We start from the raw sequence: 17193 nt of genomic DNA on the forward strand, positions 1-17193 counted from the left end.
GGCGTCTCGGGGCTCTCAGGCTCTCGGGCTCCCGGGGCTCTCAGGGCTCCCTGGGCTCTCAGGGCTCCCTGGGCTCTCGGGGCTCCCTGGGCTCTCGGGCTCTCGGGGCTCTCGGGCTCTCGGGGCTCTCGGGGCTCTCGGGGCTCCCTGGGCTCTCGGGGCTCCCTGGGCTCTCGGGCTCTCGGGGCTCTCGGGCTCTCGGGGCTCTCGGGGCTCTCGGGCTCTCGGGGCTCCCGGGGCTCCCTGGGTTCCCGGGGCCTCAGGCCGGCCCACACCCCCCTCCCTCCAGGCTCCTCCCTAACAAGCAGGTGCTCTGCTCCCCCAGCGCTCTCACACAAGCCGGCGGGTCAGCCCACGGGGCGTTCCCACTTGCCACGTCCTCTGCTTGGGGGCACGGCTCCCCAGATATCCTGGTGCCCTGCTCCCCGTGCCCCAGGAGATCGACTCTGTAGCCCTGCACAGCCTCCCGTCCTTCCCAAAAGGCCCAGGTCTCGTCTGGACGGACAGCTTCTCCCGAGAGGCAGCGAAGGCCTTCCTGAAGACCAGCCCGGGTGCCGGGCATTTTCTGGGGCTGGACCCACGGGCACGGGCCCCACACACGGCTCGCCTGGTCCACACACCGCCTCCCGTCTCCGACACGGGGATGCGGAGGTCAGAGGGGCCCCTGCCCCCCGCCGTTGGAGAAGTTACCCCGGAGAAGAAGGCCTCCTCCGGGAGCCCGCCCTCATCCCGCAGCCTCTTCCCGGCTCGGGGAGGGGGTCCCGGCCGCCCTGCTCTGGGCCAGCCGGAGCCGGGGCGGAGGAGGGGCCGGGAGCGCGGCATGAATGGACGCCCCGGTGAGGAGTGCGGACGGGGAACGGGGTGGGGAGGGAGCGCTGCCAACCCAAACAGCCAGCGCGCCTCAGCCCCGTGTTTAATCCACAAAAATTTCCATCTGCCTCTGGAGCGCTCGGAACCCGGGCAACGAGAGGCCGTCCACTCGGCAAAATAAACACAGCTCCGCACGGCCAGTGCCATGTGCGCGCGTCCCAGGAAGAAACGGCGCGGCAGCCATTTTGGGCGTCCCGACGGCCACGCTGGAGCGCCGGCCGCGGGCCCCGGGCGGGAGGGGGCCGGCGGCCCGCCGCGTGCGGGCCTGCGGCCGCGGACCTGCTGCCGTCCACCTGCCGCCCGGCCCCCGGCAGGCGAGGGGCTGCCCTCTGACCCCGCCGGACCGCTACCCCGTTCCCAGCCTTGGAGGCTCCCGGACGCCCCTGCCCGGCTCCGCAGACCCTGGCGGGTGTAGGAGGTTGGAGGTGGTCCCCAACCCGGCTGTTGGCCTCCCAGTCCAGCCCGACTCCGGGCCCACTGTCTGCAGCGTCCGCAGGGCCAGGGCCTGGGCGGGCCGCCTCTTTTCGGGCCGGTCGCCTCCCGGAGCGGTGGGGACAGCCCTGCCTGTGCGCTGGGACGTCTATTTTTGGTGGTGACCAAGCCGCTGCTTAATATGCAGGACCAGCCAGGGGCAGGCTGTGCCCTGACCCGCAGGGTGACAAGTTTAAAAAAGGGCCCATTTTGATCAAAAGACATGTTTTTTTCTGAGGTCGGCCAAGGCGGCGGGGCAGGGTTCACCACAAAGACGAGGCTGGGGGCGCCCTCACGGCCCGGCCCCCCGGATGGCCTGCCTAGCCCGAGCCCGGCCCTTGATTACAGAGCCATGAGCAGGCTGCCGGGTGCTGCCCGCCGACCCGATACGCAGGTCCCTGCCCGCCCACTGCCTGCCCCCAGCCTCTCTCAGAAGCCGTCCACCCACAGAAGCCGACACAGACTGCAGCTAAAGTTTGAAAAAAAACATAAATTTCCTTTCTAGCCAATATTGGAGGCCTGTAAATAGAGTCATTCAGAAGAGGCTGACTTGGGGGGAGCGGTGCTCGTCCCCCGGCTGGGCTGGGAGAGAAACACCCAGGAAAAGCAGGGACAGTGGTCCTGGGGGGGCTGCCCCAGATGGGGGTAGCAGGAGGCCGCAGCGCAGGTGGGGAGACAGAGGCTCGGACTCGGGGGGCCAGTCTTGGGCTCCATGGTCGGGTGGAGCAGAGCGGGGCTCTCCGGCTGGCCCTGACCCCCTCCCTTATGCCCACTCTGCAGTCAGACGCCAGGCCTCGAGGCTCTGGGCTTGCAGCACTTCCCTGGCCCCAGGCCCTCTGCCGTGAGGGTCCTCTGCCTGGGTGTGCATTGAGCCCCGCATCCTCCCGACAGTGCCTGCCTTAGTCGCACCAGCATCATCCCCTCCGCTGACCAGTGGGAAGATGCGCACATGAGAACTGATACGACCTCCTGGGTCCGTGACCCGTGAGTTGGGGGGACGACTTGAGCCGCAGCCGCTGGCTGCAAAGTGCTCAGGGGAGGCCGGGGCTTTGCCCTCTGTGAGACGGGAGGAGGCCCCTTCGGCCCACACACCCGTGTGCGGCCTTGTCCTTCCCGTCAGAGGAAGATGCGTGGATGTGACAACACACAGGCGGGGGAGCCAGGCTTCCCGGCCCTGGACTTGGCTCTGCCCCGCTGAGGCAGGACTGCAGAGACGCATGGGGTCCCGGGTCTGGGGAAGAGGTGGTACAAGGGGCCTTGGAAGCCCCTGGCTGGTCGCACCACAGGCAGCTCTGGGGCAGATCCCAGGCCCTTGGGTGTCGGGTCTGGGCACGGCAGCCACGGGAGACTAGGCCTGGACAGGTGGCACGGAGCCTACATACCCTCCCCTTGGGCAGAGTGGGAAACTGAGGCTCAGAGAGGCTGGTGAGCAGTGCCCACCCACCGGGAGGGCGTCTCTGGGATGTACTGGGTGCGTCTCTGCCAGCCTCCTTCAGTACCAAGCCCCCCAGAGGTGGGGCCTATGACACGTGGGGTGCAGTCTTCCAGATCACTGTTTTGGCTGAACATCCCCCACGCCAGGCCCCCAGCCTAGAACCTGAGATGGAACAGATTGCCATAGCCAGCACTCACGTTCCTTCCTGGGAGGCCAGGGCTCTGAGGGGGTGAGGCTACCACCACGGGGGGATGGGCTCTCGCTGGCCAGGAGGAGGTGGACTGGTGGGGTACAAAGCGGGGGGTGAGCCACGAGGCCAGCCCTCCTGCTTCCATGTCAGGAGAGGCTCAGGACCCCAGCGGGGCGGGCACACCACCCTGAGCATCAGCTCCAGGCCAGTGCAGCGCTCACCTCCCTCCCGTGACTGTGGCCTCTTGGACATGCCCCCCTGGACACCACAGGGTCCTGAGGACCTTACCCTTGACGGGATGAAAGGGCTGGGAGACTTACAGGTCCCCTGGGGCCACCCGACCAACGCCCTCATTCAGGGACAGGGAACCGAGCCTCTGAAATGAAGGGGTGGGATTTTAGCATCTCCTGCGAAAACCGGACTCACGGGTGTGATGGGCGACTGGGTCCTCTGACCTCAAGGGTGGGGTGGGGGCTCCTGCAGGGTGGCTCAGCCCCTCCGAGAGGAAGTCCTGCGCCAGCCCCGTCAGCGGGACCTTGGGGATGAGAGTGGATGGAGGAGGGCTCAGACGGCGGCTCTGACCCCCAAAGCTGACCACACTGCCCGCCCTTCGGCCCTGGTTTGTCCCTTGCATGCTCATGGCGGTGCCAGCCTGTGCGGGGTCAGATGGTCAGACCTGAGTCTCCCGGGCCTTTCTCCCTGGGTGCCCCCAGCCCTGATGCGGGCTTGACCCACAAAACCAAGTCTAGGGTGTGGGCCCCTAGGGCGCTGGGCTGTGCTAGGGGTCCTGCTGGGGGCAGAGGGCAGAGCCCCCGGCCATGCTGCTGTCCCCGTCCACGGCGGCCGCTGACCTGGGCCTTGGGGAGGGCTGTTGAGGGGAGCTGTGTGTGGGCAGGCCCGCGTCATGGGGTGCGACTGCCGTCTCTGGGGGAACAAGGGCGGAGGAGATGGACGTCCCACCACACGATGACCTCAGAGTGTCCTGCTGGGGCGACAGTCCCCACACTGCTCCGGGTGGGACCGTGTGGCTGGTTCTGCTGGTGCGACGGAGCAGAAGTGATATGTGTGTACAGCTTCTGGGCTGGGGCTGGATCTCGGGCCTGGACACTATGGGCCACGTCCCCCATCTTGGTGTGGAGTCTTGGGATAGGAGGCTCAGATCAGTGACCGAGACTTGGGTACTGAGGGAACCTGGAGTCCTGGGGAGGGGCTGTGGGGGGATGCTGAGTTTAGGGGCTAGTTTTTCTGGCGGGAGAGCAGTCCCAGCAGGCAGAGGACCGAGACCAGAGCAGGAAACGGGATGGGACAGAACTTTTCTACCTGAACAACCTCAAACACGCACACAGACCGCAAGGGGCACCCTGCCTTGAACAAGCGAGGATGGGGCAGCTCACAGCTGCACCCGGGCGCCCTGGAGCTGGGCTCTGCCCCCTGGCCCTCCCCATGGCCGTCCTGGGCAGCGCGGTTTCTGGGAACCCGGGTTCTCGGCATCTCAGGTTTCTGACTTAGCCACTCATCAGCCACTGACAGCCATCGGGCTGGGTGGTACTGACAGCTGGAGGAGTCTCCTTCACTCAGCTCTTTGCTCACTGCAAAGAGTGGCTCCTCGTTTCTCTCAGTCACTCATGAGAGCATGGGTAGCATCCTGATACGTAGGCCTCTGACCCTGGAGCTTCCTTTCCTGGGATTCAAAGGTACATGTATTTTTAATGTTCACAGATGCTGCTAGATTCCTTTCTAGAAGTGTAACCCTGTAGTAATTTGAGTCCCCACCAAAAATGTGTAAGAATGCCTGTTTTCCCACATGCGTGCCAGCACTGGGTATTATCATTTTCTTAAACCATGATGTCACTGTGCATTCCCTTGGCCACTGGTGGGGGTGGGCCTCTTCCCACAGATCTTTGGCCAAAGCTGGGCCATCTGTTGAAAGATGCCCCCCTGAGCCAGGCTCTAGGCAAGGCCTGTGGGGGCTGCCTTGGCCGTGAGAATGCTGCGCTTTGCGTTGGCTCCCTCCAGGAGTGCAGCAGTCCCGGGGCCGTCAAGTCTCCTTGTGGCTCGAGGGGTGCAGGGACCCCCTGGCAGGCCTGCCCACCTCTGCCCAGGAATGGGGATGGCAGCGCTTAGCGTCAACTGACGCTTTCATTATAGGTTTATCTTTGAAACCCTAGACAAAACAGGGCTTGTGTGGTTTGACTGAAGAGCCAGCACCTCAGGACCTCGCCATCCACTAAGACGGCTCCTCAGGAAAGAAAAAATACACTAACCTTAAAATAACCAGTTCCCAGAATAGCAGCTAATGACGGCTTCTGAAGGGGGCCCTTTGATCAGGCAAAGCCCACGCCTTCGCCTATTTACGGCCCTGCCACTCAAGAGCAGTTCACCAGCGGAGAGAGGCGTGTTGCAGGAGCAGAGGGATGTTGGGGAGCAGGGCACGGGGTGGGGGAGCCCCTTTGAGACTGCCCAGCCTTCAGAGGCAACTGGCCCCAGCTGGAGATGAGGTGCCCTGCGGAGCCCGAGGCAGCCTGGGAACGCCGCCTCACAAGATGAACGCTGTTCTTATGGCCCCTTGGAGCCAAGGCTGATGGGAGACAGATGCTGTTATAAGAACCAGGATGCCAGGCTGATGGTCATCGGGAGGTGTGGGTCACAGGCTCTGGAGGCTCGAGTCTGAGGACTGGGACCCCGGGAGGGCGCAAGGACGTTCAGAGGGGAGGCTGGGCCTGGGATACGCTCCCCACCCGCCCCCACCACCTGCCCCACATCAGCACCTGCTCACTCGAGTGGGTTCGCCCAGCACTCCCCTGGGCCTGGCCACATGCTCAGGGGCCACTCCTGTCTCTGCCAGCCAGCACACCACAGTCTGAAGTTATGGTACCAGAGCCTGCTCATCAGCCAAGCTTGCCTACAGACCACTGGAGATGCGGCTGACACCGAGGAACTGGATCTCAATTTGATTGAATTTTAATGAATTCAGATCTAAATACAGATCCCCAACTCAGTTATTAGAAGACTTTAAGGACAGTTGTTTAGGAATGCTAATTTAAGCATGAGAATCTCCCTTTGCGACTGTAAATCTTCTGATGTCTAAATGCGGACCGAGCAGTTCTTACGTAAACTCAGCATCCAAATACAGGCATGCTTTAAGTCTAAAACACACACCGGCTTTTGGAGACAGGATGTTGTCCGCCCTAACCATTCTCTTGGTATTATATATTGAAATGATGATTTAAAATTCTATTTTTTAGTTTTTGGTCCTGCTGTGCAGTATGTGAGATCTTAGTTCCCTGACCGGGGATTGAACCTGAACCCTCTGCAGTGGAAGCGCAGAGTCTTAATCACTGACCCCCAGGGAAGTCCCAAAGTGATAATGTTTTAATCTATTGGGTTAGATAAAATATATGGCAACGAATTTAACTTGTTTCTTTTTATTTTTCTAATGCGGCTATTAGAAAGTTTGAAATTATATCTGTGGCTCCCATTATATTTCTACTGGGCAACGTTAGTCTGAATTGGGGATCAGCAAACTTTCTTGTAAACTGCCAGATAGTAAATGTCATAGGCTTTAGGGATCATACACAGGCTTTGTCACACATTCTTTAGGTCAGGGGCCAGATTTGGTCCGTGGGCCCCAGTTTGCTGCCCCCTGGTCTAGAGGCTCCTATCTCTAGATCCTTGGCCTCAGTGCAAGTTAGAGGGGGAGTCCTTTCTCTCTGAGGGCCAGGGGGCTTGGAGAAGAGCATTCTTCTCGGTCCAGTCCCGAATGACTGCTAGCCCAGTACAGAACTGCTGGAGCCGTAGAATGAGATCTACCATCACTAAGACTGCACAGACCAGCACGAACCGGACACACTGCTACTGCCCAACGTCTCCCAGTTTCATGGGGAGATGAAGCCTCGGAAGGTCAGGAATCAGTACATGGAGTTGAAACAGCAGCCATCAGACCCAGGCTGCCCAGAAAAACTCCACCTTCCAAACCCTGACTCTGTGCCCTGTAAGTGAACAAGACCTTGTCTCCCCGTAGGACTCGTTGGCCTTGATGAGCTAGTCGGGAGGTAAGAGAGATCAGAGGCTGAACGCGCAGTGAACGTGGAACCCACAGAGGTAAGAGGTGTCCTGAAGGCATTTGACGAACTGAGTAAACTTAAGCTTTGGTTTTCACAGTCTCACAGGGGATGGATTCTTAGGTATCCAAGCCCAGACCTGCCCCAGGTGGGAAGTGTTATGGCAGAGCCCTACATAAAGCTGGAACCTTCAAAGTGCTCTGTGTTCAGTGTGAAGGTTCAATGGTCAGTGAGAAATAACCCAGTCTCTGAAAAGACTAGATAGAAAATTGCTTTGCTGCTAACAGGAGTGGAACAATATTTGATCTGAGAAGCCATATCCACAAGCTGGTATGCTAAGCTTGGAAGCCCAAATGCACACCACATGAGTGGTCTCAAAAATGTTGAGCCTAGAATTTATAGTTCAGGCTGGTAGTACCCCCACATGTATAGCAATGGAAGAAATTAACATGGGTCCTTCCCAAGGTCAACTCCACATTAGACCTCAAAAATCCTCAAAGATACATGGTAAGATATATGAACTTATGATTAAAAAAAGGAAGTCCTCAAAGGGAACAAAACACCATGAATGACAGCCAGGAGAAAAAAACATAAACAGATAAGGTGACTCACAAAGACTTAGATATCAGGATTAACAGAAACTGAATCTGCCTGTAATGTAGGAGACCCAGGTTTGACCCCTGGGTTGGGGAGATCCCCTGGAGAAAGGAATGGCTTACCCACTCCAGTATTCTTGCCTGGAAAATTCCATGGACAGAGGATCCTGGCAGGCTACAGTCATGGAATTGCAAAGAGTCAGACATGACTGAGCAACTAAAATTATCATGCTTTCAAACATAAAATAGCTATATTCAATACACTTCAAGAAAATTTTTTTTCAAGTTTGAATGTACAAGTGAAAAGAAAGGTACTATAAAAAGGTCTATCAAGAATGCATAAGAACCAAATAGGATTTTCGTAAATAGAAAAGCAATCATTGAAACTTAAGATTCTTTGGATAGTTTTACCTGTAGACTAGACACAGTTGAAGAAATAATTAGTGAATCGAAAGATGGATCAGAAGACATTATCCAGAATACAGTGCAAAGAACAAAGAGGTTTTTTGTAGAAGAGAAAGAGAGAAGCACTAAAAGACATGAGAGGACTGAGATGGTCAACCAAATGTCTAGTGAAAGTCCCAGAAGAAACAGTGAACTAAAGCAGAATATGAAGAGATAGTGGCGAGTACAATCCAGACCTGATGCAGTTCACCAACCACAGATTAAGGAAACTCAATGAATTTCAAGCAGAATGAACGAAAGACACTGTCTTAACACAACACCATGAAAATGCAGAACACTAGAGTCAAGGAGAAGAGCTTAATGCCAGGCTGAAAGGAAAGATGCATTGCCTTCCGAAGAGCGATGATTCATTGTCATCTCTGCTCTCAATGGAAGCGATGGAAATCAAAGGGCAGCTTGAGGGTATTTTCAATGTGTTAAAAGAACTCCATTTTGGTAACCTAGGGTCTAAAATTCTGTAGCCAGTGGAAATATTTTTTAAGAACAACAGTAAAACCATCATTTTAAAACAAATAAAATCAGAAGGGTTTTGATTTTTGCTGAGTAAAATTCTAATGAATACTTCAGTCAAGAAAAATGACCCCCCCAAAAAAAGAAAAGTGACCCCAGATATAAAATCTGAGATGAAAAATTAATGATGCGTGACAAAAGATGCAAATAGATGGATAAATTTAAACACATATTGATTATATAAAACACTACTGATTATGTTTGAACTTACATATACAACAAAACCCAAGTTAGTTGGAGAGATTGAAACTAAAATGTTCTAAGGTACTTATTTTATTCCAGATGTGGGTAAACATAGCAAATGGCTTTATTATATAACTGTTTATAAAGTCCTAGGTTATCCTCTACAAGAATGGTCATATAACTTCAAAACCAGTAAAAGAAAATGTGCAAGAAAGAAGAGCAAAGTAAAGATTAAAAAATTTAGTACAAATAAAAAGCACAAAATACATGGCTATAAATCAGTCAAAATATATTTGAAATTATATTAAGTATAGATGTATTAAATGATTTTTTAAAATCTAGGGTTTACAAAAGACATTTAAAATATGTATATGGTTAAAAAAAGAATTAAAAAACCCAACACCAAAATCAGAAAGAAAAAAAAAAAACACAAGAAAACTACAGAACAGCATCTTTTATGAATATAGATGCAAACATTCCTAACAAAATCTTAGCAAACCAAATCCAATGACAGACAAAAGAGATTGTACACCATGATTAAGTGGGAAATACAAGATTGGCTCAAAACACCCAAATCAGTTTATATATCACATCATATTAATAGAAATAAGGGCTAAAAACACATGACTGTCTCAAAAGTTGCAGAATGGGCAATTGAGAAAATCTAACATCCATTTTTTAGAAGAACTCTGAACACACACTAGGAATAGAAGGAAACATCCTCAGCTCAACAAACAGCATTTAATGCAACATCATATTTAATGGTAAATGATGGAATAGTTTGCCCTACAAGACTTTCTCTAGCCACTTTTAGTTAACATTTTACTAAACAGTCAAGCTAGTATAATTAGGCAGAAAAGGAAATTAAAAGCATACAGATTGGAAGGAAGACATAAAATTGTCCTTATTCGTCCATGATAAAAGTGAAAGTGAAAGTTGCTTAGTCGTGTCTGACTCTGCAACCCCATGGACTGTAGCCTACCAGGCTCCACAGTCCATGGAATTCTCCAGATCAGAATACTGGAGTGGGTAGCCGTTCCCTTCTCCAGCGGATCTTCCCAACCCAGGGATCAAACCCAGGTCTCCCACATTGCAGGTGAATTCTTTACCATCTGAGCCAGCAAGGAAGCCCCATATATGACACAATCCTATATATAGCAAATCCTAAGGAATCAGCAACAACAACATTTACTAGCATTAATAACAATGAAGTCACAGTTTATAAGCTTAACATAAAAATTTAATTGCATTTCTATATACTGCTGCTGCTGCTAAGTCACTTCAGTCGTGTCCGACTCTGTGTGACCCCATAGACGGCAGCCCACCAGGCTCCTCTGTCCCTGGGATTCTCCAGGCAAGAATACTGGAGTGGGCTGCCATTTCCTTCTCCAATTTCTATATACTAGTAACAACTCAAAAATGAAATTAAGAAAACAATTCCATTAACAGTACCATCAAAAATAATAAAATATTTAGAAAGAAAGTTAACAAAGGATATGTAAGATTTATGCACTGAAAACTATAAAATATAATGGGAAGAAATTAAAACAGATCAAATAAACAGAAGGATATACCATGTTCATGAACTAGAAGACTCAATACGGTTAAGATGTCAAGTTTTCCAAAATGGATCTATAGATTCAATACAATCTCTAGGAAAATCCTATCAAGTTTCATTTTCTTTTTTTTTTCTCTCTCTCTTTTATTTATTTTTTTTTTGGTAGAAACTGGGAAGCTGACTCTAAAATTCATATAAAAATTCATAAAACTTAGAAAGGGCAAAATGATTTGAGAAAGAAGAAAATTGGAGGACTAACACTACCTGATTTCAAAACTTACTACAAAGCTACGATAATCAAAATAGAGTAATGTGGATTTAAAGACAGGGCTAGAGACCAGTAGTCCAGAATTGAGAATCCAGAAATAAACCCATATACTTACATTCAATTGATTTTTGACAAAGGCATCATGAAAATTCAATGAGGGAAATGTAACCTGTTCAACAAATGGTACCAAGGCAACCAGATATCTATAAGCAAAAAGAACAAAAACCAAACCAAAACAACAAAAAACCTCAAACATTTCCACATACCACATCCCCAAATTAGCTCAAAATAAATCACAGACCTAAATGTAAGCGTTAAAACTAAAAAAAAACTTCTATAAGAAAAAAAAATAGAAGGAAATGTTCATGTCCCTGGAATAGGCAAAGAAGTCTTAGATATAACATCAAAAGCATGAGTCATACAAGAAAAGATAAGTTGGACTTCTTTACAATGTAAAACTTTTGTGTTTTAAAAGACATGATTAAGAACATGAAAAAACAGCCACAGAGTGGGAGAAAATACTTGCAAGTCATATATCTGATAAAGGACTTGTATCCAGAACATATAAACAACTCTTACAACTCAAGAACAGAACTACTTAATTAGAAAATAGTCAGGAGGGTTGAATAAACATTTCCCCTGAGAAGACTATGAATGGCTAATAAGCACATGAAAAGTTGCTCAACATCATTAGTGATTAAGGAAATGCAAATCAAACCCACAGCTAGAATGGTGAAAAGAAAAAAGACCAACCATACCATGTATTTGTAAGGATATAGAGAAAGTGGAACCTTTGTGTGTTACTGGTGGGAAATCAAAATGGTAGGAACTCTTTGGAAAACAGTTTAGAAGTGTTTTCGAAAGTTAAACAGAAACTTACCATATGACCCATCAATTCCCCTCTTAGGAACCTGACCGAAGGAAATGAAAACACATGTCCATACACAGCCTCGGAGATAAAAAGTCCACAGCGGCGTTGACCATAATAGCCCCAAACTGGAAACAGTCCAAACGTCTATCAACTTGCAGATGGATAAACAGAATGTGGTTGATCCATACAACAGAATGCTGCTGAGCGTTCAGAGGAAAAGAAACACATGATGCATCACAGACAACCCTCAAGAATGTGACGTTACGTGAGGAAAGCTAAACACACAACACCACAAGCTGTCTGATTCCATTTATAGGGAACATCCAGCAAAGGCAAATTTCTAGTCTTATAGAAATTTAAGGATACAGAGACAGAAAGCAGGCCAGTGATTGACTGTGGCTGGCGGCGGGAGCTGGCAAATGGAATTGAGGGAATTGGGGGTGTTGAAAATGTTCTCAAACTTCATTTTGATGTTGGTTGCACACCAAATTAGAGATTTACTAAAATGTGTTGTCTGCATTTACAGTGGGTGAATTTTATGGCACGTAAATTATACCTCAAGAAAGCTTTAAAAAAACATTACAAAGAAAATTAGGTTTGTATAACAGTGATAATAGGCTTTAAGAGGGGGAAAGCCTGCTTGGGAGAAAAAGGGTGCTATGGAATTAGAACACATTGAATCCAGCAGTGAATATACAAAACATTGAATATTATATGTACCTGATCACAAGATCTAAAACATATACAAGGCAAAAATGGACAGAAATATAAAGAAAAGTAGGAAAATTCTCCACAATAGTTGGCACTTCAATATATTTCTCAGTAATGATAGATCAAGTAGATAAAAACATTCCAGTGAGGAACCAATTACCAAGCTTGTTCTAACAGACACAAGTATAACACCGCAACTGACAACTTCAAAATACACATGGTATTCAAACAGAGAAGGTACATTTACAAAAATTGATGACATCTTGTACCTATGCAACATATTTCAAAACGTTTCAAAAGATTGATGCCCTGCAGAGCGCCGTCTCTGACAGTGGAGCAATCACCCTTATGACAATGATGAAAATCACATTGCAAAATGGCTCCTGGGTATACAAGAGGTCATAGTGCAGACTGGAGAAATCTTTATGTGAATGAAAATTAAAATTAAATGCTGCAGATTGAAACCTGGGGCATGAAGTTTCGGTGGCATTTAGAGAAAAATCAAACTGTCGCCGTAAGAGCACACATTAGAAATCTAGAGAGACTTAAAATGAACTCAACCTAAGAAGTTAAAGAAAGAATAATACATTAAACCCAGGTAAATACAAGGAAGAAAATAAAGTGAACGACACAAAACAAACCAACAAAAGGGAGGATCAACAAAGTCAAAAGCCTGTTGAAGACGTGAATAAAACTGTCAAGGAGCCGGCAAGCTTGACCACTGGAAATGCACGGAGGCACAAACAAGCAAGTGAAATAGGGGCCTGGTAGCTCAGTGGTAAAGAATCCACCTGCCAACACAGGAGACAAGAGAGTTTGATCCCTGGGTTGGGAAGATCCCCTGGATGGGGCAGGGGATGGCAACCCACTCCAGTATTCTTGCCTGGAGAATCCCATGGACAGAGCAGCCTGGCAGGCTATACAGTCCATGGGGCCGCAAAGAGTCGGGCACGGCTAAGCGGCTAAACAACAGCGAACCGCTGATGGTACAGGTGCGAAAATGATAATAAATGCCAATAAACATGAAAACTAGGGTGGGACGTTCACATTGCTAAGAGTGAGCAACTTATCAAAACTGACACAGGAAGAGATAGAGAACACTACCCGTCCCATAACCATGCGAGTCACTGACTCAATTAAAAATCTGCCCACGAAGAACACGCAGGCCTGGGTGGCTTTGCCTTCAAGTTTCTCCAAACATTCTGTGGAAGAAAACCCTAATCCTATACAAAGTGTTCTAGAATACAAAAGAAGAGAGGTTGCTTCTTAACTCATCCTGTGAGGCTCTCCTAAACTGGATGCCCAAACAGATGAGAACAGGACCTATCTCACCCACAAATGTGGACACAAAGATTCTGAAGAAAAGGTGAGCAAGAGAGCTTCCGCATTGTCTAAGAAAGAGTATATAATGGGAAGGACGGGGGTGCAGTGGGGAGAGGCCAGAGACCACATAGATGTCTGGAAAAATAGCCTAGCCCAAGATAATAGAGGCCCAAACTCCGTGGGCAGGGTGTGCAGCTGGCGTGCGAGGGTGAGCTGCTTTGAGGGGCTCTCGGGAGGGAGGCAGGGGGAGCTGCCGGGATGGTCGAGCCTCTGGGTCCTGCTTTTAGGCCCGGGGGATGGAGGGGTCTGGGAGGAGGACTGAGCAGGAGGAGGGAGGTTGGGGGCAGACTGGGCCCTCCTGGTCCAGGGCAGGGGCTGGGGACGTGAGGCGGCGGGGTGCCCAGGCTGGGGGCATTTCAGTCCAGGGGAGAGGTGTGCCCAGCTAGGGTTCTAGGACAGGGGGCAGTGAAGGAATGCCAGGTGGGGGAGGGCCCTTCCCACCCTTGCTCTCTGAACTGGGGCCTGGAAACCCAGGACTCCCGGTGTCCGGCTCTGAGCCATGAACATTTCCGGCAAAAACAGAGAAGAAAGAAATTCTCCCAGCCCACTGTGTTCCTCATATCAGCAAAAGCAGTGTGAGCTGAGCTTGCAAAATAAACAGGGCTCAATGTAAACACTGCAGCAGGTCCAGGGGCCAGAGCTAAGAATACACACTGGGGGGAGGAAGGTGGGAGCCGACTGCTTCATTGGGTCCCCAGAGAGCCCAGGGTCCTTGCCCCGCGGCAGCCCTGATAGGGAGGGGCCCGGGGGCTGGGGGTCGTGTTCTCAGGACCTGTCCCAGGGCTGGCAAGGAATCCCCACCACCCCCACCCCCCCACCGGGGCAGAGTCTGACCACGGCCGCCAGCGGACCCCGCTGCCTGCCCCCACCCCAGTCCCCAGCCTGGCCCTCCTTGTTCTGACGCGGCCTCTTCTCACCAGACCCCTTGTGTTTATGAAATTCTTTTCTGCTGTCTCTCTCCACCTTATCTGCCCCTCTGTCCGTGGTTTCCGCTGGGGCTAGCTCTAACTAGCTAATTAGACAGCTGCGCAAACTCCCTGGGCCTCGGTTTCCCCACTTGCAAAGAGAATTTATTTGGGCAAAGGCTGTCCTTCCCCTTCTCCCTCCGCCAAGTACAGAACCCGATGAGCAAGAGCAGTTCCCGCGCCTCCTCTGGGGACCTGCGGGTCCCTCAGGCCCCTGGGTGAGGCCAGGGTGGGGGGTGTGGGGTGTGGGCCCCGGGCAGGATGCTGTTTCAGCCCTGCATGCCCCTGGAGCCAGGCAGGCCTGGACAGCCAGCCCAGGCCGGGGACAGGTGTGCCGGGCGCCCCCCACAAGACAGGGGTTGGGGGGTGGGGGGACCGCGTGCCTTCTGAGCCACCCCCCTCCTCTCCCAGCCCCTCTTCCTGCGGCCGCCAGCCGGCTGGGGGGAGACTGCTGCCCTCCCCGCCGAGGGCCGGAGCCCAGATGAGGAAGCAGTTGGGGGCCAGGCTCCCTTCCGGCCTGAGGCCGCCCGGCATGCGGGGAAGGCCTGGGGGGGCTTGGCTGGCGGGCTGGCTGGTACTGCCACCGCCGCGGGCCTGCTGGGCGTCTGAGGGCCGGACGGCTGCTGCGTTTCCTGCCCCCAACTTCCCGCGTCAGCAGGATTGCCAGGGGGTTGTTTATGGTCCTGATGGCCGCTGCGATAAGCCGATAGCGTGGGGCCCAGCACGGCCCCTTCCCAGGGTCCATCCGCGAGGGGCGTCGGCCGGCGGGGGAGGGGCCCACAGAGGCCTCGCCTGGGTCTGCGCACATCCACGGGGGCGGGGAGCGTGGAGCAGGCTCGGGACTCCGAGTGACGGAGCCTCTTGGCCTAACCAGCTCCGCGGGGCAGGGGGGACGAGGCAGAATCCTCACTGCCCGGGAACAGGCGGCCCCTCTCCTGGGCACAGAGCCTGATGGGCGCAGAGGCTGCCAGGGGCCTTGCCCCCAAACCGTGTCCTCCAGGACCCTCCCCCGTTTTGTTGTTCCGATCTGAAGAAATGTGGGTCTGCGATGGGGTACCCCCAAGGCCAGCACAGGCCCCACCTCGCCCGCCACACTGCCCCTGGCTGACTAAGGGCCGTGTCTTGATTCTTAGACCCCACAGGTGCCCGGAGGGCTGCAGGGGACCCTGGGTGGCCCCCCAGCACCCCCAGAGGACACCGGGCTCCAGTCTAGGCTTGAAGGAGCGGCTTGTCCTGAATCGGGCAGAGTCGTAGGAAAGCCCCAGGGCAGTGGGACAGGGGACAGAGCCAGGCCAGGGCAGGGACCCGGGGCGGTGTGAGAGTGTCTGGACGCTGGGACAGTGGGTGCCCCAAGGGCAGCTGGGAGGGCGCCGGCTCACGCGCCCAGGGTCACCATCGCCCCCGCCGGCTGTGGGGGTCACTGAGCAAAAGCTGTCCCAGGGCCAGGCGCGGGGGTCGGCGGGGTGGGGGCCAGGCCTGCTCCTGGCTCTGCCTCGGCTTCCTTGATTTTTCTGTTGAAATATTTATTCGGCTGCACCGGGTCTTAATTGTGGCACGAGGGATCTTGTTTTCAATTGCTCCATGTGGGATGGGCATGTGAACTCTCTTGTGGCCTGTGGGATCTGGGTCCTGACCAGGGATCAAACCTGGGCTCCCTGCGCTGGGAGCGTGGAGTCAGCCCCTGGACCACCAGGGAAGGCCCCCTCTGCTTCCTGTGATGACTGGAAGCCCCACCCAGAGGGCCTGGTCTGCCGCAGGGTCACCTGCTGCTTCTCGTGGAAGCTGCCAGCCCTGGTCACACACAGGAGGCAGAGTGAGAGCCAAGGACCGGCCAGCAAGGAGGCAGAGTCCAGGGCCCCTGAGGCTCTGATGCCGCCGGCCTGGGGAGCTGACCATTCTGGGTTTCAGTTCCCATCCTGCCGGACAGGACATCTACCACCGCACAGTCCGCTGTAGGACGGGACAGAGGCCCTGCTCGGCCCTGTGCTGACCGAGATGGGCCAGCCCTCCAGTGGGGTCAGGATGTTGGGGTCACACAGCCCCAGAGGGGCAGGCCGGCGGGTGAGGGCCCTCGTTTCACCTGGACAAGCGACCCTCCCTCTTGGACCCCACATACTGGATCGTGACCCCACGCCCACCCCAGCCAGGGAAGACTGCAGGTGGGCAGAGGGTAGTCCTGCAGGCCTGGGCTGGGGGCGGGAGGGGCAGCAACTGGGAGCCATGCCCCTGCCCGCCCGCCCAGCTGCAGCAGAGATGGACATGGGCCAGAGCCAGGCGTTGCCCAGGAAGTGGAGCAGTGGATGCTCTCCCTGCCCAAGCGTAATTCCTCTATTTTTAGCCCCCCGGCGGCTCTCAGATAAAGTCCATGTAGATGAACGAGCTGTTTGGCACGATAAGAGCCTGCACCTAACCACAGAGACTTCACAGGGCAGAATGGCCGCCCATCCCGTCCCACAGGTCCATGGGGGCTCCGGGATGCCGGCACAGAACCCCGCAAGGACTGGGGCGCCCCAGCCACTGAGGCGGCCGTGCCCTGGAGCGGAGGGAGCGTGGGCGTCCACATCCTGCCTGGACGCCCAGCAGGGCCTGGGCAGACACTGCCCACCTCCCGTTGCCCTCGCTCAGATGCCCGCAGTGGAGGGTCCTGGGGCCCGCA

General features: G+C 53.2%; 1 protein-coding gene across 3 annotated transcripts in view; it reads right to left on the reverse strand.

Moving 5' to 3' along the window:
• Positions 1-17193, reverse strand: part of KCNQ1 (potassium voltage-gated channel subfamily Q member 1) — a 364068-nt gene that overhangs the window by 51871 nt on the left and 295004 nt on the right. The gene's annotated exons all lie outside the window — the stretch shown is intronic.

Source organism: Odocoileus virginianus, chromosome 28 (genome assembly GCF_023699985.2).
Source record: "Odocoileus virginianus isolate 20LAN1187 ecotype Illinois chromosome 28, Ovbor_1.2, whole genome shotgun sequence".
In the NCBI taxonomy this organism is placed as follows: domain Eukaryota; kingdom Metazoa; phylum Chordata; class Mammalia; order Artiodactyla; family Cervidae; genus Odocoileus; species Odocoileus virginianus.